This window comes from Oxyura jamaicensis, chromosome 5 (assembly GCF_011077185.1).
Source record: "Oxyura jamaicensis isolate SHBP4307 breed ruddy duck chromosome 5, BPBGC_Ojam_1.0, whole genome shotgun sequence".
Lineage (NCBI taxonomy): Eukaryota > Metazoa > Chordata > Aves > Anseriformes > Anatidae > Oxyura > Oxyura jamaicensis.
Window position 1 is genome coordinate 34,145,199 of NC_048897.1, and position 23,244 is coordinate 34,168,442.

The window sequence follows — 23,244 nt, forward strand, 5'->3', positions numbered from 1 at the left end:
AGTAAAGCCCCGAGGCACTCTCTTTTACTGAGCAATTAACAGAAAGCCAGCTCCTTGTGCTATTGTGGGGAAATGATAATTTGTGGAGAAGGGGGAAGGACCGTCTAAGACACACAAATGTTTCTTCATACAGCTCTGTTGAAAGCTGAAAAAGCAATTTAAATGGGCAGTTAAGGTAGAGAGCAACAAAGGTCCAAAATGCCAGAATGAAAGTGCTTATTTGTTAAATACAGTGTTTTGAGGCTTTCCATCACCTTCTGTTAATTTTTTCCTGGCTATTTGAACAGATGTTTCCCAAGAACCCCCCTCGGCAAGCCACGCTGCAAAGGAATAATTCCCAGATTTTGGCGTATCTGGATGTACCGCTGCACCCTGAAACCCCTGTGCAGGCACGTGCTGACAAGCTTAGAACAGCAGAATGGCAATGAGCATTAGACTTGGTTTTGCAGTTGTCATTTTTCAAAAGCCAGTTTGAGTCCCCCTAATAATATGGTAGTTAGTTACTAAAATTTGATTCTTGCCAGTGTAAACAGAAACAAGCTATATATGATAAGACTGTGCGATACCTGCGTGTAATAACCATGTGTTATCATGTGGTACTGGAGCATTTGTTATCAACTTCATACATTTGGATTTCAGCTTGGGTTTCTCAAGCTGTCCAGAGCAGACTTTTACATGAAACATCTGCATGGTGTTTCTGCCAAAATGTGGATTTGTCAGTTATTAGTTGCTGAAGTCTCTGGACGAAGAAAATTCCTAGTAGTATGCTTATTAGTCAGAATCAATTATATTAGTCTCATAATCAGACACAATTGAGTAAGTACCCCACTTTTTAAACTCTTCAAGATGCAGATAAGTGCTGTGACTGAGCCAAGGCCTGATTGTTCGGATTTAGTCAAGGTACTGGTGTAGTCAGCGTTCGTGAGGAAAGAAACAAAGATTTACTGTAGTTGTGGGATTAATTATATTTCTGCTGTTTATTATGGTATCAGTTTGTATGACAATTTCATTTGTGTATAGGAATGTAAACCTGGTAAATATTCACACAAGATGACCAAAGCTTGCAGTCGAATGGGAGTTTGAAGGTCTGTGGTTACTCTTGTATTATACACAGAGTTTAATTTGCTGAAGTTGTTGGGTACAAGGCAAAGCTGTTGCAGCCGTGCCTAATGTCAGAAGGCAATACAATTCACTGTACTGTAGTTATGTGATCAGAAGGACTGCAAAATAATTTTAAATTTATTTTTATTTATTAAAAATAGGAATCCATTGCCCATGTAGAACAAAAGACAGAGTTAAATACCCTCTACTAGAAGGCAGAAAACAGGGATTGATTACTACGAGCTGTTCCCTTTGGGCTTATCATTTACCTCATGTCCCTCCCGAGCTCTCCTCTGAACACACAGCAGCAGTGGATGTCAGGCTGGGGCTCAGCAGGAGCCTTCACCCTGTCATCAAGTCGAGAAGAAGTAGTGGTGAGCTCTGGCATCCTCCTGCACTGACTCCTCTAGCTGATGTCTGGCGCCAGCTCCGTTTGCCCTCTCTGCAGCGACAAGGAGGCAGCGCTAGCCTCCCTCCCAGCGTGGCCGGAGGACTGTAACACGTAGTGCCTGTCATTACTAGATGCAGGTGGGCAGGTGATGTGGCTTTAGACTGAACTACTTTCTTCTCCATGCAGTAGCTGCTCTGAAGTTCGGATGGTCAGTCTCACAGCCTGTGGCATAAGCAAGGTGGGAAAGTAAGGGTTGATTCACGAGATTCACGAGATGCCAAGCATGTAGTTTTCAGTGCAGTCCCAGTTAGAAATACTGCCTGCAAGGCTTCCTTCTGCTAGTGGTGCAGAGGAGATACCTAGATACAATAATATTGGATTGAAGGGTATTCATTAGTATCCTCTCACTGTTGATAATTGGCTTGTTAGGGGCCTCTTCACAATCAGAGGAACAGGGGAAGTGAATTCCTCTTTCCATGGCACCTAATGTCCCCTTTAACTCAAACTACTTAAATATCTACCTACACTCTAACATCTTCCATACCAAGTTGCCCCAGGTACAGTTTACTTCTCTGGTGTTTGATCTCTCACTTCAGCACTGACTGGCTCTGATCTGTTTCCTCTGCCACCATCTCCGCTGCCTGCTACATTCTGCTTGCTACATCTAACACCCTCCCTCCCCCTTTCGCTGCTGAGCTCTCTCCTTATGCAAAACCCTTCTCTGAACTATTTTTGTGGTGCTGACAGGAAACGAACGAACAGTAATGAGGCAGTTAGATGGAGCTGACAGTTCAATTATTTATTTTTAAAGAATGCATATATTAAAGTATTAAAACTGCATGGGCAAGATCCTCATCTGCTTCTGCTCTTTTGTGTCTAAGAGAGTACCTCTGAAATGTGCCGGAGGATTCTCTCTTAATATGTGCTTTTTAAAATAATGTTGATTTTTCTGGGTCTTCCTGCTTTTGCTGGTAAGATATTTTCTGGGTGCTGTTTTGACATGAGTGATAATGAAGAGATCCTGTTGGCATCAACTCTGACCGCAGCACGGCGGGGGCTGCCCCGGCTGGTGCCTGCAGTGCTCAGCAGCGCGGTGCTGCTTGCTGTGCTGGGGCACCGTGCAGCACAGCAAGAGCGTTTGGCCTGACTGCTCCTGCAACAGCAGCAAGTGGAGCCAATACCAAGTATGCAGCTGTATGCAGCTTCTGGCTAGTGATGAAAAGTCAGCAGACCGCTTGGTGTTGAAGTAGCGTGTCCTGGGCATGTTGTTTTGCCACTCCAAGCACTTAGCCAATTCACTGTGTTCCTCTGCAGAGTGTATTCTCCATTAAACAGAGTCCTCTCTGCAGTGGAGATCATGCTAGCAATATATCATTCAAAAGTTTTAATAGCAACAGAGTGCTATAATTGAAGAGACACATTTGTCTCTGTTCAAAATAATACACACACTTATTATTTAGCCAGGGCCAGAACAAATTGTCCATAAAAGCACATGTTTTAATAAATGTTCTCTCTTGTTTCAGCAGCATCCCAAGCAATCATGAGATAAAATGGCATGTATCCTTGGCATCTTCTAGTACTGAAATGCTGCATTCTCCGTGCTCCGGATAAAGCCTGCCTTAAGCCTGTCCTGACCTTGGACCAGAACACTTGTTGTCATTCCATCAACTTTCAAAACCAGAGCTATTCGTCAGTTCTGCCTTTGACTTTGTCATTTTGTTTTCAGTCACTTCCTATGAACTATAGGATGGTGAATGAAGAAATGACAAAACTTTTTATGAGGACACTGAGACTGGTCAGCACCTTTCTGAATTGAAATCCCCTTACACATCTAATTTGAAGACAGCTGAGGAGCCAAAGCAATTTCTCTCATAAAGCCACTTGACAAAAGGAGTTCTAGGTGATTAAATCTGTCTGTAATATGCCTGTCCTTGTTTGTTTTCCTTTTTCTGTATAAGGAACAGAGAATCTTTTAGTAGGAGGCAACTGCTTGATGTGGTTAATGCTGTAATTCTGCACTTCTACCCACATTGTATGCTTTGAAGCTGTGTTTCTGCATCTTTTAAAGTTCCCATTGATATATCTTTACTGTGGACATGTGAGGAAAAATCAGGACAGCATACAATTCAGGTAAACTTCCAAGCTTATGTATAGGAAAGACTGTATTTTAAATTATCATTTACTTATTTATAAGTAGGGCAAGGAACTGCTCGCAGCTGAGAGTCTTCATGCACCATAGGTTTCTAGTTCAAACTCAGCCCAGGTCACTAGTACTCGTTGTTCAGTTCGAGTTACTAGGAAGCAGGAGTACATGCCACTGCTGGACCCCTGGCTCACACTGTCACCTGAGAGGCAAGATAGATCAGGCATTGGCACAGGCTGCCCAAGGAGGTGGTGGGGTCACCGTCCCTGAGGTGTTTAAGGAAAGGTTGGACATGGTGCTTAGGGACATGATTTAGTGGGTAATATTGGTGGTAGGGTGGTGGTTGGACCAGATGATCTTGGAGGTCTTTTCCAACCTTAATGATTCTATGATTATGTAGAATAAACTGAAGGGTATGAACTCCTCTGTCACTCTCAGAGCTGGTCCCCTCTCACTGGACAGACAGAATCAGAGACACTTGCATTGCACCCAGTTATACTGTACTTAACCAGTGTTTAGTCCCCAGCTAGAACTATCAACCAAGGATGAAAGTGACTTTTAAAAATTTTAAGCCAATTTATAGCTTGCTGAGGTTTTAATTTTATTTGAAGACAATTATCAGTAGAAAGGTCATCTGCATGCTTGGCTGACACCCTGTCCAGGCTGCATATCCAGTATGCTGAGTCTCTAGTATCAGCACTTTCAGGAGCTCGGATATACTCCATGTCAAGGATTTGTTCTTGGAACATAAAACTTCTCAGAGCCCGTTCATGACACTAGGCAAAGCAGGTGCTGACCGAAGGGCATAGCCGCTGATCTGTTTTGCCTCTGTTGGGTATGGAATCAAATGTACCAGCCTGAGCAATGACGGCTTCTCCTCTTGCTGTGCCCACTTCCTCTACTGCTTCTGCTTCCCACGGTTAGGGTGTGCCCTGGGGTGAGAAGTTATGAGGTGGGGTTACAGCCAGGACTATTAGTTTTTCCAGTCTAGAAAGTTTATGCTCAGTCTGCTCTTGAATGGGTTGCTGCCAGGGTGCATTTTCAGGTTCCTCAGTGCTTTAGTTACGTTTTATCAGGGAGAGCAGAGAACCAAGACTATAGCAATGCTGATGGGACACTATACAGCTGGTGATAAAGCCGTAGCCTGACTTGTAACCCTGGGAATAGCCCCAGGCAAGGCCATATGGGAAGCTGCAGAGCACTTTGACATCGGGTTGAATGTTACTACCAGAGGTCAGAGAAGTAAAACTTCCCTGTGCTGTCATTTGGATAGGCTGTAATTCACTCTCAAGGTATTGCACTCGGTTGCTCTGTGCTATTATATGCCATTGAAGCAGCTGGCTAAAGACAACCTTTTGTTTGGTTCATCGATCAGTTTGTATAGTGCTTTTAAGGCCATTACCATGTGTAAGTGAAGTAAATAATGTTGGGGTCATTGAACCTGATATCCACACAAGGATTTACAGGCTTCTAACTTCACTAGCTTTCTGTTCTACCCACACTTTAAGTGCAACTACTGATAATCAGACAGCCACTGATAATGAGCATTGAAGGGGATGAGAAAGGCTGATATGAAGAGGGAAGGCAGAGTAGGGGTTTATTTGTTAAATTTAGAATACATTTTGGAATTACCTCAATGTAAAATTTAGGAAGTTATCCTATTTGTACCTTCCTACACTATCCATCTTAAAGGTATTGTCAGAGTGGGTGGTTTATCACAAGTATGAGTTTGTATTTTCTTCTTCATTATTTGTTTTCTACCAAAGGGAAGCTGATATTTCTCCTTCCTTTGTTCAGGATCTCTTGTATACACTTATGAGTTTATTTTTCATCTTATCATAAACTCAATGAGCAAAGAAAAGATGCGCTAATACTGTTTTTGAGTCAAATGAGAAATATTCAAATACCTTTCAAGAAACAAAGTCGTATTTCAGGATGCCTTTAGACTAATTTAGTAGACAAAAGGAAGGAAATGAAGTGGGGCTGCATGGGCCTTCCCTTTGCAGAGGGAGTTCAGGTAGTGTCAGAAGACGGCCACTGGTGCTGCTTACGGAGGAGGAACTTCTGTCCTCAGTGCCCTTTGCATCTGTCCTGATAAATTTTCTACCCAACACACCATCTCTGCAGAGTTTTGGTTTGTTTCTGAGGTGAAATCATGGCAAGGAAAGCAAACTGACAATTATTTTAAAAGGGTGAATCTTTTATATTTAGTTGCTATGTTGTAAAGGCTGCTTGATGTTCCCCTGTCCAAAATAACCCTCTGTGGGTCTTTTTGCCATTACGTGCAGAGTCCTTCCCCAAATCTGGGCTGTCAGAAGCTGTCAGAGCTGGGTCTGTGTTATGAGAGACTGTGAAAGTGACTTCTGTCAGCTCAGAGGTCCTGTAGCCACTTGGGTAATACTTGATCGTGCTTCCCTGATTTTCTCACTTCTTGTGAAGCCTTGGTTCCAGTGGCATTTATGGGTATCTCAAGAACACAGAACTGAAGGGAAGGGAAGGGCGGGGAAGCAACCAAGTTGACTTTCAGGTCACCAGTTTCACTATGTCAGAACCAAAAATAGAACAGGAAACATTGTTTTCAACTTTAACATGAAAAATTAAAATCCACTTGGCTGACTCCATGGTATGGGGCTTTTTCTGTGTATGCTGTTTGTGTGTCATGAAATATTTACTGCTCAGAATGACCCAAATTCATTTTTTCAACCTGAAAAGAGATTCCAGGTGTGCTAGGGTGTGCTTGCTTGCTCCCTGCTGGGCATGAAAAATTAACACCATATCACCTCAAGAGTTAAGAGGGGCATTGGATAAGGATATATGTATCTTTGTCCCACCCAGGGCTTGTAAAAAATAAAATGAGAAAATAGCATGTGTCATCTTGCACTTAGAAGCTCTTCTACAACAGCAGGTTATTTTTTGTGCAGTTGAGGACTTGAGCATAGCTTGATGTTACAGGACAGTGTGTAGCATTCAGTATGTAGGAATAAACAGTACAGAACCAGTGTTCTCAGGCCATGGGGCAAAGACATCCCTACTAAGGGATGCAAGGGGTGCAAGTCTTGAAAAAGCTGATGAAAACAGCATGTCCCCTTCAGGTAGCATAATAATAATCAAACAAAATGAAACAAAATGTTAGAAAAAAATTGAAAATTGCTGCAACGACTATCTGAATGAAAGAGAAAATGTCTTTTTCACCACAATTTTTACACAATGCATTTAGACTACTAGAAATGCTTTTCCTATAAAATGACAAAGGTACTCCAGTACTTGTTAAGCTTATGAGGTCTGTCATGTTTTGAGATACAATATGGTATCCCCAGGTACAACAGGCTGCAACTTTACAGCCGTGAAAGGGCAGATCAGTAAGACTGTATGCAGGTTATACATCCTCATTTATTTTTCATTATTGATGCTATTTTGTGTGTGACTCTACTTACCTGTGGGGCAGTAAAATGAGAGTTGTCAACTTAATGGCTAGTAACTGATTTGCTTAAGATTTCTGTCTTGCACATGATGCCAGGTTTCTAATGCTTCCTTGTAGATAAATTGGCACCCTTCAGGGAAGGCTTTAACAGTAAGCCATTGCTACTACTTGCTAATCACAGGTGCACTTTAAGGTTTACAGAACCTCATTTGATTTTGTAAAGCTAATGCTTATTTATTTATTTATTTTTATTGTTTAGTGCCCTTTTTTATTTTTCCCTTGAAGAAACTGAGTGCTTGCTGATACACTGTCTACCCTCTGTTGTGCTATAGAAAGCTTTGGAGTATAAATGCCTTTTTCCCTCTGCCACTGAGTTTGGCTGGCTGGATTTGCTGTGCCTCCAGTGCATCAGAAACCTTCCCCGTAGGCTTAGAGAGAAGAGGGACTTGGTTGTCTTTGTTATGTAAATGATGGGCAGAGACAATTGTTTTTATATTCAGAACCTAACACGCTACAGGGATTTGCATTATTTTCATTCATGTATGTTTTGATGACTTCAGTCCCCAAGCCCCTGTCCTCAAAAAATGTGAAGGCAACATGAATATTACTGAGGTAAGGCAAAACCCTTAGTGTTAGAGACCCAGAAGACCAGACTTCCTGCACTGATGATTGGTGTGATCAGTCTGTAGCTGTACAGACTTTCTTTAGCTATAGTTCTGTTGGTTCAGGTCAACCTTTATTTTGCGAAAGCCCTTTCTGTTACAGTCCTGAGACTGTTGTAGCTGTGCCCCAGGAAAATACCTGCAGCATGGCAGCATTCTCTCGGTTGGGCTACAGGCTCTTGGCTCCATGCCCTTCATAGATATTGTTTTCATTGATGCAGCTATATTTGTGGAAAAAGATACTAACCTCGGATATGCTCCTTTGCTCCTAGTACTCCTGCTGTTACTTCTAAAGTCAATTAGCACTGGAAAACAATCTAGGACTTGCTTGGCTTTTGTGGAAGAAGAGCCCAACATGAGATAGACAGCATGCTGCTGTACACACAGCCAATCCCCCCCAGCCACATCAGGTGGAACCTCCTCTCCAAACTGTCAGCCTGAAGAGAAAACATCCATTTCGGAGCATAACCTTGCACTATCAAAATCCTCTGAAGTACTTTCTGAAAGTGCTCTCTCATTTGCTAATTCAAGTAAAATTATCTGGATTAACTCAAATCATGGCTCATAATAACATAAGTGATTTTGCCTGAGCAAATTAGGAAGCACTGAAGGCCTTAGCTGGCAGATCTGTAGATGTTTTTGCCTCCAGCAAATGATAGAGAAGATCACAGTAACCATCCCCTTCTACTGTGGGGATAGCTGGATCCAGCAGAAAGCTGTTGTGACCTTCAGTTCCTGATTTTTCAGGGAACAAAATTGTTTTGGGTTCACTTGGACCCCAAACAGCATTGTTCTAGACTTCAATCACAGCAATCACTAAATCTAAGTTCTTGAACAATGCTCAGCAAAGACTCACTTTGCCATGCATCTTTCAGTTGGAATGGGGCAAAGACTTTGCAGTGTTTGTGAGAGCATTTTGATTCTGGCCTCTTCTCTCTAATCCTGATGCCTAACAGAGAGATTCTAGTTGTTAATTCCGCTTTGAAGCACAAACAGGTAGGCTGCAATGTCAGATCTCATTTTACCTTCTGAGTTTGTCACTGAACAACTCAGCATCCCTGAATTATTCACAACACAGAGTACCAGCATGTGTCGAGATCAGTAATCATCAGCCAAGCGAGAAAGAGATCCAGGCTGCTGCTAGTGGTTTTACACTGACTAGAGAACCTGAATTTGAAAAATCAGACATTCTTGCTATTTTGTGTTCAGAACAATTCAGCAAAAACATAGGTTTGAGCATCTAGGTGTTCTCTGATTCCCCTATTTATCCCATTAAAAGAAAAAAAAATAGTTTTCATAGCTTTGCTAAGATTGGATTTCAACTGAACCATTGTAAATGGTTCACTTTTGTATTGTAAATGCAAAATAATGTCACTGGTGGTATTAGAGTCTTTTGAGCTTTATGTAGATTCAACAAAAGTTAAGTTCTGGTTCCAGTATCCTCCTGTACTGGGGATAATTCTTGCAAAAATTAAAGCCTAAGGACCACAGCCTAGGTGGTCTTCAAGATTCAGTGCTCTGCTACTGTAGCAGGCTTCTCTAAACTGGTCTAACTTAATGCAGCTGTAGATTTTGTTTCTCTGGCAGGGTCTGTTGTGGCTCATCAGGAAACTATAAAATGATGGGGAATTTAGGTGATTCCTGAAAAAGGATTTGCCCTTTGACTGAAGTAAAATGACTTAAAAATAGTTTGAAAACAGGAAATATTATTTAAACTGGGAATGTGGAAAAAGTCCTACCAAAATGAGTTCTGATCATGCATAGCAGCCAGTCTTTCTCTGGGTTTATGGTCTGTGAACAATGTTTCCACTAGGCAGAGAGGATGAATCAATATTTGTAAATGCTGTGTCCTTTAGATGAGCCATGAGAAGGCCGAATAGCTTTTTCCATGGGAACAGATCTCCTCATCAATAATTAGAGCAAGAGCTGTAGTTAGGCAGTGAGGTTGGTAGTACACGGTGATCTCATTTGTTGTGACAGAGAGGCTTGGGTTTATTTCATTCCCAAATGATCCTTATTTCCTTAAGGTGATAATGTGATTCCTGCTGTCCAAAGCTGTGGCTGATGTGGCTGTGGGAATTCAGATGTGTGTACTGCCTCTGCAAGAGCATATGAACTTTGTATGAGCCCTTTAGCACTAGAGTGAGGAAACCACAGAGGGTGTTCTTTAACACAGTGGTTGACCTTATAAAGACCAGGACTCACAGTGTCTCTTCTTTTCTGGTTTCAGTGCAGGTCTTGCTGGAAATAGAGAGAGGAATGAATGGGAAGGAAGAATGAGAAGTCTTCTTTGAAAAATAACAAAGCCCAAACCAACCAAAGAAACCCTTCCAATGTCATATTTCTTCTACAATGACAAGAAAAAGAGAGAAATCAATAGCTATAATTTTTTTTTTTTAAAAAAAGAGTGATTCTTGGGCTTTGGCAGAGTCATAAAAGTAGACAGATAGCAATGGAGAAAAATAGAGTGGGAACTTCCATATCCCTCCAACAGTCTGGTAAACAGAGCGATTACATACAAGAACTCCCTCCTACTGTTTGTTTGCCACATGCTATTGCCCCCACATACTTGCTACCTCCCTTTTCTTTTGCACTTTACCAAATTGAAATAGATGTCGTAATATGGAAAGAAATTCCTTTCTCAACTAATCAAGCTTTGCTAAACAGTGCATTGGACTTAATTTGCTCTCCCCTCAGCCCCAGGTCAGTGTTCCTTTTCACCCTTCCCCTACCCTGCACTTCCGTACAGTCCTTCAGGACTTCTTTATGTAATGGGAACCGGGGTGGGGGGACTGAAATATTAGAAGCCCATATATTCCCATTTCAGGTCATGCTTATCTAGAAAAGGAAAACTTCAACTCAATACATTTTCAGTCTGTTATATTCTCTGTGCATACTTGCACAGAGAATATGATGTGCAGAAAAGGAGGAGGTGGTTTAGTAAAAGCAATGCTGATGGGAAAGGAACAAAGCATGTAAGAACTGTTGCAAAAACATATCAGAAGCAGGTAATGAGGAAGCCACTTTGTATGAAGAGAGCAGAATTCAAGTTGTATAACATGACAGCTCTACAGTTTATGGCTTACTCTGCCTGAATTCAAAGGACTTGGTTTATTTTATGAGTTAATGAGTAAGGAAGTCTGGAACTTACTGGACAGATGAAACTATGGTAGTTACTGCTACTTATAATGAAATAAACTTTTATTAGGATTTCAGAGTTCTGCTTTACTGCAGCTTTCTTATTCTTTTGAGCATTTGTTCATATAGCATGTGGAGGCCTTCAGGAAATGCCTCAGGTGTTAAGGTGGTGTTACAAGGGTAGAGGAGGAACATTTGATTCAAGGGACACAAGGTTAGGAAAAAAGAGCAGTTGTATTGCATCCAATCTAGCAAGTTATAGTCACATCTGTGACAGTCCCAGTGAGAATGTGTGTGTGTGAAGTGGCCTAAACCACCCCATAGCTATGTAATGGAGGGGGGGAAGGGATGCTCATTGGAACATCTCTGTTGGTGCCTGAGAGAGAGCTGTAGGCAGGACACAGGCCTGGCATCTAGATTGCTCTAGGCTGCATACAGGACTAGGTATTTGTTGTCTTTCCCTCTTTGTTTCTCTGCTTCTTGGCTTTCTCTGTATTAAGAATCGATAATTTGCCCAGATCACTTTTTCTCCTGAATGACCTTGGTAAGTTAAAGGCTGGCATTTGTCACCTGTAATCAAGCTAATGATCACTTCACAAATAATTTCTCTGACATTGATTGGAAGTAATCACAAAGTAAAATGTTTCACGATGCAAGTAGAGGGGACAGGAATGAACACTTCAGGACATTGTCAGAAAATAAAGCTAGAACAAGGTTAGCAACTAACCAGTTGGTGCACACATTTTAAAGCATAGTTTTCTGCAGGGGTAATTTCCATGCTTCTCTTTCTCTCCCATTTTTTTTATTCTTGCTGTGAATGCAAAAAAATAAAATGTATGGGAAGTTTTTTCAGTTTTTTTTTTTTCTTGCTCCCCTACTTTTTTTTTTTTTTTCTCTTTTGGCAAAAGGAAGCTGTTAGTCTGCTCAAGGAATACAAATGGGAGAAAGGAATGGAGAGTAGGGGAGAAACAAAACATTCCCCAGTAAATGAACATGTCTGCCATGCCAGTTCATAACAGCAAAAGTGGCTAATGTGTCCTCCTTGCTATAAGCAGAACCGAGGACTAATTCAATGCACGAATTTATTACAGAAACACAAGGTACTGAATGCTTTCTAAGTGGCTCTTAAGTTTAGTGATGGGATGCAACTCTGTTCAGAGTAATGGGAATTTAAAGGGCATTTTATCTTGATGCTGTTAATAAACGATGCCAGTAGTGGATATGGTACTCATTGCAAAGGATTAGAGTAGTGAGCTACAATGCTAAGAAGGTTTCTGCTGTTAGAAATGATTGCCACTAGGATCCAGGCACTCGTAGCTCCAGCAGACTGCGCCAGTACTTATGGCTGTACTCCTGAGCTGTATGCATCATGGGTTCAATATTGTTTGTTACCTGTTGGTTTCTGGTGTGTGGATGAAAGTGTTTTACCTGCTATTGCAGGAGTATTTTGGAGAAAACATGAGAGTTTGAACTGAGTTCAAAGAGAGGTTAAAAAGTAAAGAAAGTGCAGTGTTTTGAATTCAAGGAAATATAATGGACTCGACTAAGAATAAATTATATAGAAAATATGCTTAAAGCGATAGGACAGGAGAATGTGTGGTTACTGCCTTAATTCCTTTGAACTTGTAGTTTCTCAGTGTCTGTTCTGGACCATGCAGAGGGGTCAGGGTCTTTATCTGATTGTTCCAAAAAGATGTAAATATTACTTTATATCTTAAGCAGATCTGGGAGATGAAAAATATTCAAGGCAGCAGTATGTCTAATATAGGTGAACTAATTTGTTATTCTGCTCAGAAACTCTTTGTTCCAGAATCAAAATGATGGATCAAAAAACGTAGTTGTTTACTAACGGGCTTAGAAGGGCTTTATTCTTTAACAGAATGGGAACTATTGACTGTGGGTGAGCTGGAGAATATACTCACATGTATTCCTGGGGCGGTACATTTTTTTTAATGAGTGATCATAAACTCCTCTTTCAAATGTCATGTTTAAAACTCGGCTCTTGCCACGAATAAACTAGTATGTGGCTTGGTGATTTCTGCTGTATTCTGTTGATTTTAAACACATGGTCTCTGCTCTGTCCCTAGGGAGAAATATTGTGGTGGTGGTGATAGTGATGCCTGTCAGAAATAGCAGACTGCACTAAGGCAGACTCCTTATGGACTGTAATGCTGTCCACAGTCCCTCTGATTATGGATGCTATAGTTCTCTTGGGTATATATGGCTCCAATATCACTGGGTTTGAGGACTGGACAGATGCAGCTATGCTATGTGATAGAGGAGGGCTTTACTGCACTATCTGTCCATCTCCCCGTATCACTCAATTTCCCCCTCTGCTCCATGCATCAGAGCTCCTGAAGGCTTTCAGGGGGGTAGTATTATTTAAGCACATCTAAAATGCATTGGGTGAATTACAGAGCATATTATCTCCTCTGATTAGATGGAATTGAACCTATTAGCTTGTATGTAGATGCTTGCAGGGTAAAGTCTATAAAGACTGGATAAACAAATACTATTACTGAAGTGGAGGAGACCATCCATCTATTCATGCCTCATTTTGGCATTTGTACCACGCTGCATCCTAAGACCTGCGAGGCTTATGTGAGGAAATAGCATTTGCTTGACTACAGACCATTACACATATGGGTTGCGTTTCATCAGCCTGGTGTAAAATTGAATTTTAGCTCAATCACAGAAAATCATAACACAGCAGAGCTGGGACAGAGCTCAGGATGGCTTGTGGTCAGTCCCCCTGCCCAGTGGAGAGCTGACATTGTGGGTATGTTGTAGGTATACCCACAACAGCAGCTTGTGCCACTGTTATCAGTGCCCAGAGCAGGCTGGCCACCAGTTCTGTGGCAAGTTCCCTGGATGTGCTACTACCTGGTAAGACAGCCTTCATGGTCTCTAAATGACAAACCAGTTACACGCTGAAAGTTGTGAAGAAAATGTTTTTAGCTCTTACCTGTTTGTGTTGATTTAAAATTGTGCAAGCAGGAGGGTAGAGGAGCAACAGTAGGAGCAGGAACACTTACTAAACAGTTTTGCAAAGGAAAAGGGCTCCGGTGATCTTCCAGGAAAGTAAGGAGCTCAAGAGTTTTACCACCTATACTGTATGTAAAGTGATCACCCAGTGAGGAAGGTGGGTGATCAGAGGATCTACTCTTTCTTTTTTCCTGTGTGTGTGGAAAGTTGGCTTTGGCACCTGTGAATCTCTCTCATTGATTGTGGAGAGTAAGGGGAGTCCAAAATCCACAGCTCATAGAATAAAACCTTGTTTTCCTCTGGTTCAGAATCCTGATTTAGAACTTTTGGAGCTGGCCCCATAACTAGAAGGTGAATTAACAATATAAAGCTTTATAACAATAAATGAATGGGTTTGAATAGAAGAATTGGGTGTCTGGGAGCATTTTGATTTGCAGTGCCTGATACTTAAGATTCATTTTGTCAGACACAGGTTTCCACTCTGTCTAATATGCTACTTTCCCATTTCTAATGTTCTTCAGGCATGGTTGAAGTAAGATTAAATTCTTCCCGTTCTTCTGCTGGTGGTAGTTTTATTCTTTCTTGTTATGTATAACAACCCAGGAGGATGGAGTTAAAAAGGAAGCAAGATTTTAGTCTTTCCAGCACGATCCTGCATTGTGCCAGTTGCATTGCTTTTCAGTGCTTCAGTTTCTCCAGCTACAAAATCACTCTAATTGTGTTTAGCAACCTGACATAATGGTATGAGCTTGGGTCATAAAAGAAGTACATCAGTATTAAATGCAGATTATTATAAAACTTCTGCTGATAAGTGGAGGGGAGATTGTGAAGAGCATGCTAGATAGGATGGGATGGTGGCATTAATAGGACATCTTCAAGATGGCTTTCCAGTTCTTTATACTACTGGGTTATACCGGAAGGAAGTCCGGAATTTGGAATTTGGAATTTGGAATTTGTTTATCTTAAAAGGAAAAAAAAATCAGTCACTGAGTTCACCATGTGGCACTGTTGTGTGCCCCTGTCTAGTGGGAAGCTCCCATAACCAGCACTGATGATCATAGAGCAGGGGTGAAATGCAGTTTGGGGCAGTCCTGGTACTTGCCAGAATGGAGACTAGGACTACCTTCAGTCCATGTTTTGCCGTTGCAGTTTAACAGAAACACCTTTTGGGGTCTTTGGACTTGGGTAGCTTTCTAACTGCAGTGGCTGAGCCATCTCAAAGGAGGATGAGCGTAAGAATCGCTGAGGAGAAGCAAGTACTAAGCTGGCAGGTTGGCCCTCCATGGAAATGCATCTCTTTTGCAAAAAGCTGAACTCATCAGTACTGGAGTATTAAGAGTCGAATATTGCAGAAGTAAGAGTGCAAAACAGAGGGAACACACAAGAACATTTTAAAAGTCTAATTGTCCAAGCAAAAAATGCTTAAGGTGTAAGAGACAGGATTCATAAGTATTTGTGGCATTACTTTTAATTGCTTTTGTAAGAAGTATTTTTAACTTGCTGGCAAACATTTGGAAAACTCAGTCCAGGGGGAAAAGAGATTTCTGTGTGTGGCTACTTTTATTGATATTGCATAATGCACAAAACCATTTGTTCCCTGAATAGAACTTTGTAATTAAAACAAATTAGAAAGTAGCTGAGAGATTTTTATGGAGAAAACGTATATATATGGATTGGTTGGCTTTCCAAACATGAGATTTTTTTTTTATTATTATTATTATTATTTTTGTAGTTTCTTTATAATAGCTGAATTTCCCTTTAGGGGTTTACAGTGCAGGGTATACAATTATTTATGGGATATTGGAGTATGATAAATAGAGCATTCTGGCATTAAAAAAAAACACCCAGAGGAATCTCAAGATTTATATTGCATCTGTCTGCCTTGCATTAACCCTGACCTTGATTATGAAACTCAGAATAATTAGAAATACAAAAGAAGTTATACTGGTTATATATAGGTATATTAGCATAAGCGTGTTTAATCTAATATCCAGAGATTACGTACCTTGTTCTATTTTTTTCAGAGTTACCCTTTATGCAGGTGTTGTAAATGTTCAATTTCTACTTCATAAACCCCATACTAGGACACAGACACATAGAGGAGGAATGTATCACCAGGGTCAGTGAGTACAGTCCTCCACAACTCTAATAGACTTTTAGTCTAAAACAAGTCTAGGGAGCAGCCCTGCCTCAAGCCAGTGCACTTCACAACAACCTACCAGAACCCCCGGACCCCGGGGGGGGGCGGCCCCCCCCCAAAAGGTGTAACCCTGACGAGCCCCCAGTACCTGAGTGTTCTGCTTTTTCAGAGAAATATGAACGATACCACCCAAGGTAACAGTTCCTGCCTCATAATTTAAAACAAGTCTGACCACTTGATTTTTTTTTTTTTTTTTACAAGAACCATTAAAAGTGTTGAAATTTCTTTCTATAAACACTCTTTAAAATCTTTTGAAAATGTTTTTAATGAGGTCATTCTGCTCCCTTGTCAACGTTCTCGGGATGAGCTGTCTGCAGTGCTCTCCCTACACCATTCTTACATTTTTATGGGTTAGAGTACCTTTGAGCTGGCCTTTTCCACACTTCTTAGATCTAGCTTAGCCAGTCTGATCCACTCCTTGTGAGCTTTACATTTCATTTGTTCTGCACATTCCCAGCTGTTGCGTCTATCTCAAATATTTGCCACACAGCTCCCATGGCCTCTCTCCTTCCTTGTCTTTGATGCTGTGTAACAGACAGTGGGCTCTGTGCTCTGCTGGCCAGAGATATTGGCACCTGTGGCCGTGATGAAGGAGGGGAGTTGTGGGGCTTCATTCCAGCAGCTCTGGGTGAATATTCCAGCCTGGGATCACCGGGGAAGGTGCACTCTTCGCTGCTGCTTAATGCTTTGCCCTCCCCACCCTCGTGACACCATACACTGATTGCAGATGTATTCCAGATGCATCACCCAGGGCATGGGGAAGTCTTGCATGCCAGCAACAAATCAGGTCTAAGTGTCTGCAGAGCCCCACGGATGAGCTCATTTGAGGTGGCTGTGATTTTGGAGGATCCCTCCAGCTGCTGAGGGAGGTACGTGCCTGCAAAGGTTTATCTTAGCTTTGCAGGCACAAAAGCCATGTCGCATGACTGCCTTTTGAAACCAGTTTTTACACTAGTAACTGCTTTTTCTTGTACTGTCACCTTGGGTTGATTTATTTTATTTTATTTATTTATTTATTTATTTATTTTGAGGAGAGACAGTACCTGGTGTTTGGACACAAAGGTTATTTTTTAAAGTTGACTGTTTTTCAGAGAGCTTGTGAGTGTGTGAATGTGATGTGTGCACGTATTCTTTCTGTGCTTAACCAGAGGACATGACATTGGAGAGGGACAGAAACATTTTTCTTTCTTTGGAAGGAAAAGCATGATAGAAAGGTCAGCACTGGAAACATACGTTCCCTTCATTAGACTTGCTTCATATTGTCTGCACAGCCACTTCTGGAGCCGCTATTAATTGGTAGATATTGTTCTGTACATTTTAATATCAGGGTGAATGTTTTGCTATGTGGAACTTTTAGAAATCATAAAATCTAATGATGCTAAAAAAAAAAAAAAAACTCAACTGCCAACAGCCTCATTATACACCAAGCCAACTGAATGAACAAATATGTGAATAGAATAAAGAGGCAGGATTAATGCCTAGAAATGCACTGGCATTCAGAACAAAGCAAAACACAATTCAAACACAGAAGATTGCTGAAGCTCTTGGAATTTATTTTAAAAATACAAAGCCAAGAAAATGTATAGTTAAATGCTAAAAAGCAGGCTAAAACCACCAGATATTTCTGAAAAACAGCACTCCACTCCCACGCTAACATTAAACACTAAATTTGTTAATCTGAGAATTTTCTTTGAATGCATAGAGCTTGTAGTGTGGGGGAGGCAATGTTTCCTGCTGAAGTTTTGCACCTATTCTGAGTGTGCTATTGCATTGATTTCTTCAAATTTATGGTTTTCCACTGCAACCCATTCCGTAATATCCGGAGGCCCAGGTACTTCCACAGATTAGACGAGATCTGAGTAGCACCAGAATTTTAAGCTGAGTAACAACATGAGAAGAATTTAAAGCCAAAATCATGACTAGTTAAATGACTGAAGTATGTCTGTTGGGTAGGATTTGTAACGAGACAGTACAGGTCTCGGCTATATGGCTTTTAGGACCATCTCCTGCCTCCTCTTTGGTGTCTCATTAGCTGCAGGGACAAAGCGCTGTGCTGCTTCAGAGAGCAGGACCCAGGCTTAGGGCATCCCTCTTCTTGTGCACAGTTTCGATGTCTGGATCACAGGTGTTAGTGGGTTGCTGCAGCCTGGAGGCCATGAGTTTTAGCCTTATCTGTGTTAAAAAATAGCAGTGCTTTTATGCGACTAGTTATGTGAGAGCACTTCTATACATACAAATAAAACCTATTATCTTGGCCTGTTCTCTGTCCTGTACTTTGCTGGGTCCCTCTGAGGGATGTATCTTCATGTGCTGAAACAGGACTGGTCCTTAGCAATGCTGTTGCCGTCCCTGGCCTCCGTTCACTGTTGCTATACTGAGTTATCATGAAAAATCAAGCTAAAGGCACATGGAAGCATGAATCTTAAATAAAGCTCAATTTATTTTCTAATGTTCTCCTCCTTCCTAATCTTTCCTGGGATTTTTTTTTTTTTTTTTTCTTCCCCAGGTCCAGCACGGGGAGTCCCAACTCTCATCAGGAGAAATGGGGCAGAGAGACTTAAGAGTGATGTGAGGGAAGACTGGAACTGGTTTCATTATTGATTAGATATGGTTCAGATAAGAGATGATTCCTCAGCATGGATTGCATGTGTCTGGGAGGAGGTTAGCAACATCTACAATAAAAAGCATTAAGAAGACTGTATGTCATCCCTGTTTAGAAGAGGTTGGGTGGCTGTCTACACAATCTGGGGGTTTTGTTTGCATAAAAGAATGGAACACTTTTCTATGTCTGTTAGCTCATGCACAGACTTTTTAAGGTAGTTCTACTACAAAGAAAAGGAAAACAGCAACTTTATTATTATTATTATTATTAGAGGCCTTGTTTCAGGGCAGAACCTGGTTTAGCATCTCCTGTTATTTAAATATACAGCATCATCTCTCATGGGGATGACTAATCACAGGATACTTGACCAGGTGTTCAGGTTCAGTATTTTGGTCCTTACAAAGTCTTTCTGGTATACTCTAATAAATGTGAAAGCTGAACCATTCCTGAGAAGGAGGCATTTCACAGACACCATAAGGAATTGGTCTTATTAAAGTGGGATTTATTTACTGCTACCTTTGAGACTTGTGTTGTGAGTTTGGATGAGTTACTCAGCCTCTTCACACTTCACTTTCCAAATATAAAATCAGCATGGCTAACTTTGTATGCTAGAAGGTTATCAAGCAAACACTAGTGATGCTGTTGGGAATCTTGTGGCATTAACTGAGCTCCAAAATCTGACGCTAAATGTTTTTTCTTCACTTTTGGCCTACCTTGTATTTTTAAACTATGAGATCTAGGATTCTCAGAAATGTTTAATGACCTACATAGAACAAGACACATTAATGTATTGCAGGGAAAGTAGAGGAAGATTTGAATGTCTTTCTCTCCATGCTCTTTTATGTGATCTGTCTATTAAATTTTTCCCATGCACACACCAAAAATCTGACATGCATGCATCTAAAACTCTGCTCTCTGAGTTCTGCCACTTTGCCATTGCAGTCAGTCACAGTTTTCTCACTGATTCCTGGCACAGCAGGAGAAAAGGTTTCTCCTCCATGGAGAGGAACTGTGGAACCAACCAGTGTCTTGTGTAAGGAAGGAGTCTGTTGCTGTAAGCCCGTAAGGGCATCTGCTCTCTCTGGTGATCCCCTCTCATCCCTCCCTGTCTTTTATCTCCTCTCAGGGGAGAGCTTCTTTCACAAGCCATTTGTTCACAGAAGGCACCTCAGCTGCCAGCCCTTAATGCTCACACCAAGAGGAGATTTGTTGGTGTGAAATACATGCAAAATGCAGCAGGCATTATTAAATATTGAACAAATCTGCATGAGAGACAGGCACAGAGATTTTCCCTATATTTCTCAATTCCTTAGTTCTTTCTCCTTGCTTCTGGCTCCTCTTGTTTTGTGGTGACACAAAGTTACTTACTTATTTTATTGCATTATTTACATGTTCAGATCTTTGGAGGAATTAGTATCGATGCCTGGACTTAATTAGCATAGGACTTGGTAGCAGCTTAATAAAAACTAAATTACAAGCTACTCATTCTTTCTGGAGATATATTAAGATTTATTAGCAATGTCTCTAAAATTAATTAGTTTAAAACGGATACTTTTCAGAATTAAACTGGGAAACTTTGTTTTGTTTATTTTTAGGGTATAATTTTGATGAGTAGGTTTTGTACTTGAATTAAACTGTCTTATTCAGATACATATTTTCATTACATACTGTTATACTTTTATTGATAAGAATACTCTCAAAGAAATCCCATATTCTTTCCTGGAATCAAATGAATGTCTGTGAAAGATGAATTATGTTTCCAGAATGGTTGCAAACAAGAAGGTAAAAGGGAGCTCAAATTGATTTTTGTAATCAAATTTCATTAAAAATATGGAATGATGATAACTCATTCTGTGCCATAGTGAAATTAATTTCTGCTGTAACAGTGGGAATCACAATAATCTTGTTTTGTTGGGAATATCCCAAAGGATGAATTTGTTCTTAGGTAAATAATGTAAATCTTTTGAATTATGAAGGCCTTTACCTAGATTTGTTATGACCAGTGCTACCTTATTATACCTTTTTTGAGTTCTACCTTGTATTCAACAGTAGCCAGCACCCCTTTTGTCTCTGTAATATCAGCTTTTAAGGCTAGTCTTTGATGTATATTTGCAAAACTTTCCTCAAACATTTATCTTGCCTCTCCCATCCATTCCTTCCATTTAGATTTTAAAACTAGACATGTTGAATTAGTGGCATCCAGCTGTTTCATCTTCCTCCCTGTCATCTCTTTCTCCTACTTTTTGCTAGCAGAAGCAAACAACCGAATGGTTTCCTTTTTGTTTATTCCTTCTTTTTTTCCTTCTCAGTGACGTTTCAGGACTTCAACCTCTGAAACACTGTGCTGTCAAGAAGGAGAATAGAAAAGTGATAAAGCAATGAAAGAAAATCTGATCGTTGTTTAATCTATCGCATTCAATTGCAAATAGGAGTACAAGAAAAATGTGAGAAGGGGAGGGAAGCTGCAGACCATGAAATTCTGTTGAAGCATATTTTGTTAGTTTCTGATGGCAAGCTGGGCAGGGAATTTTGTCTTTTAAGGTTATGACTGGGGAATTCTTCACACAAATACTTGTGATGTTCCCACTGACCTGCCCCTTCCCCCTTGTTATAAATTAGGATTCCATATTATTTTTTAGCGTTTCTAGAGGTTCAGTGAAACAGAATAGAACCCCAAAGGCCTCATTTCTATTCTCAGTTGTTATATAGGAATTGCTGATGTGTGTGAAATGCTAGCTCTTCTATCAAGCTAGGAAATCTCCTGGGCAAGGGAGAGCATATATTAAGTTTTAACCCATGGGGAGCATGGGTAATGGACTACGACAGTGATTCACCATTAGAAGCAACCACTTACCCATATCTGCTACCACAGATAGCAAAAATATGAATAGCAATGCAGTCAGGTTTCTGGGCACTCTGTCTTCCTGACATTATTCATTAAATACAGTGTATTCTCTGAATTGGTCAATTACTACTGTTAACAAATGGTTTACAAGCACATTAACCTGCATTAATAGAAAGTCTTGTCTGTTAACTACGGGAGATAACCAATTCCTCAAGCTTTACAGTGATTTCATTAATCAATCTATGCAATGACATGTACAATTTTTTTTGACTGAAAGAATGGGGAGGATTTTCATGGACCTGATTGTGAGAAGTATCTGTCAGTATGTGCTCTGTAGTAGCCCATATGCAAGAACAGAGAAAAAAGTTATTGTGGGAGACGAAGAGAGAAGAGTGAAGTCTGTGCTTTCCATTGCCCTAACCATCACCCAGCCACAAGTATGCCTAGTAGGAAAAGCCAAGCCATACACTTCATGATGCAATGAGAAGAGCGACTGTGAATATGGCATAGGTTGTGAAAGTTAATACTTAAAGCCAGCTAGAGCCACACAGTTGCTTTTGTGGAGGTGCTAAGCAATGTGTATATAACCTCTTTCTCAGCACTCCAGAAAGAAACTTCAAATCCATTCCCACCTAGTTAGTGAAGTGAGATACAGTAATTGGAGGAGATGATCTGTAGGCCTCATTTGAATAATATTTCCCATCCCACCAAAGGATTTTTAGAGTCTGTCACAGAGTCAAGTGATTATGCAGATAGTTTAGAAAATATCATTCTCATGAATATAAAGTCACTGCCTAGATGAAGGTGCTGAGCAGACCTTGTGAAGCCAAGGGCAGTAGTCTGTGATGGAGGGCATCACAGACTGTTGCAAATTTGCAACAAATTGTACTGTGCAATTTGAATTGCTCAAGTGCTCTGGGAAGGTTTTGGTCTACTGGTTGTGCTGGGTGAGGGGAAGGACTCCTTGTGTTTTACATTTACATTGCCCATTTACATACTTCTGGCAGAGAATAGATTTTAGGCTGGAAATTTTAAAAGTGCCCAAGTGACTTTAGATAATAAGCTCAAAATTTGGCCTTCTGAGTCATTCATATGTCTTTAAAACTCCCAGAGGTAACTCCATTCTATAAGTTTCCATAAGTAATGGTGTTTTCTTTAGTATTTCTTGAGTGAAGTATTTCGCATCTGCTGCTTCTTGTTGGTTTGGATGGTACTTAGCAACTAACTATTCCTCACTAGCCTAGACCAATTGCCTTGTTAAACTTAATCTCAATGAAATAAAAATGCCACCTCATTAATTACTAAGCCTGACCCTCCTGCAAATTACCATGCTTAGCAAAGGGTTAATTGTCATGCTATTTTACTTCCGTAGCTGGCTGTAGTTTTCTTGCTTGGACTCATTAGCACCAACTGCCTTTGAAAATGCCTTTTGGTTAACATAATTTTCATATATTTCTTCACTCTCCAATTATGTTGGAAAGGATCTTGATCAGGAAAAATTGGTGTGTGATGGGAATTGTGGTATCAGGAACCATCACATAACTCATCACAGCTTATTTTCCAGCAAAGATTTTCTGTATTAACTTTCAATCTAATTATATTAATCATTAAACTAGACAAGAATTTTAGTGTGTTTAATGATGTCATTAAATGGTGTTTCTGCTGTACTTACTAGGTGTGGAACTTGAAAGCACATGGGCAGTTTTTCAAGTCTTAGGTGGGTCACAGCTGCAACTGATGCTGAATGAAATTGCTT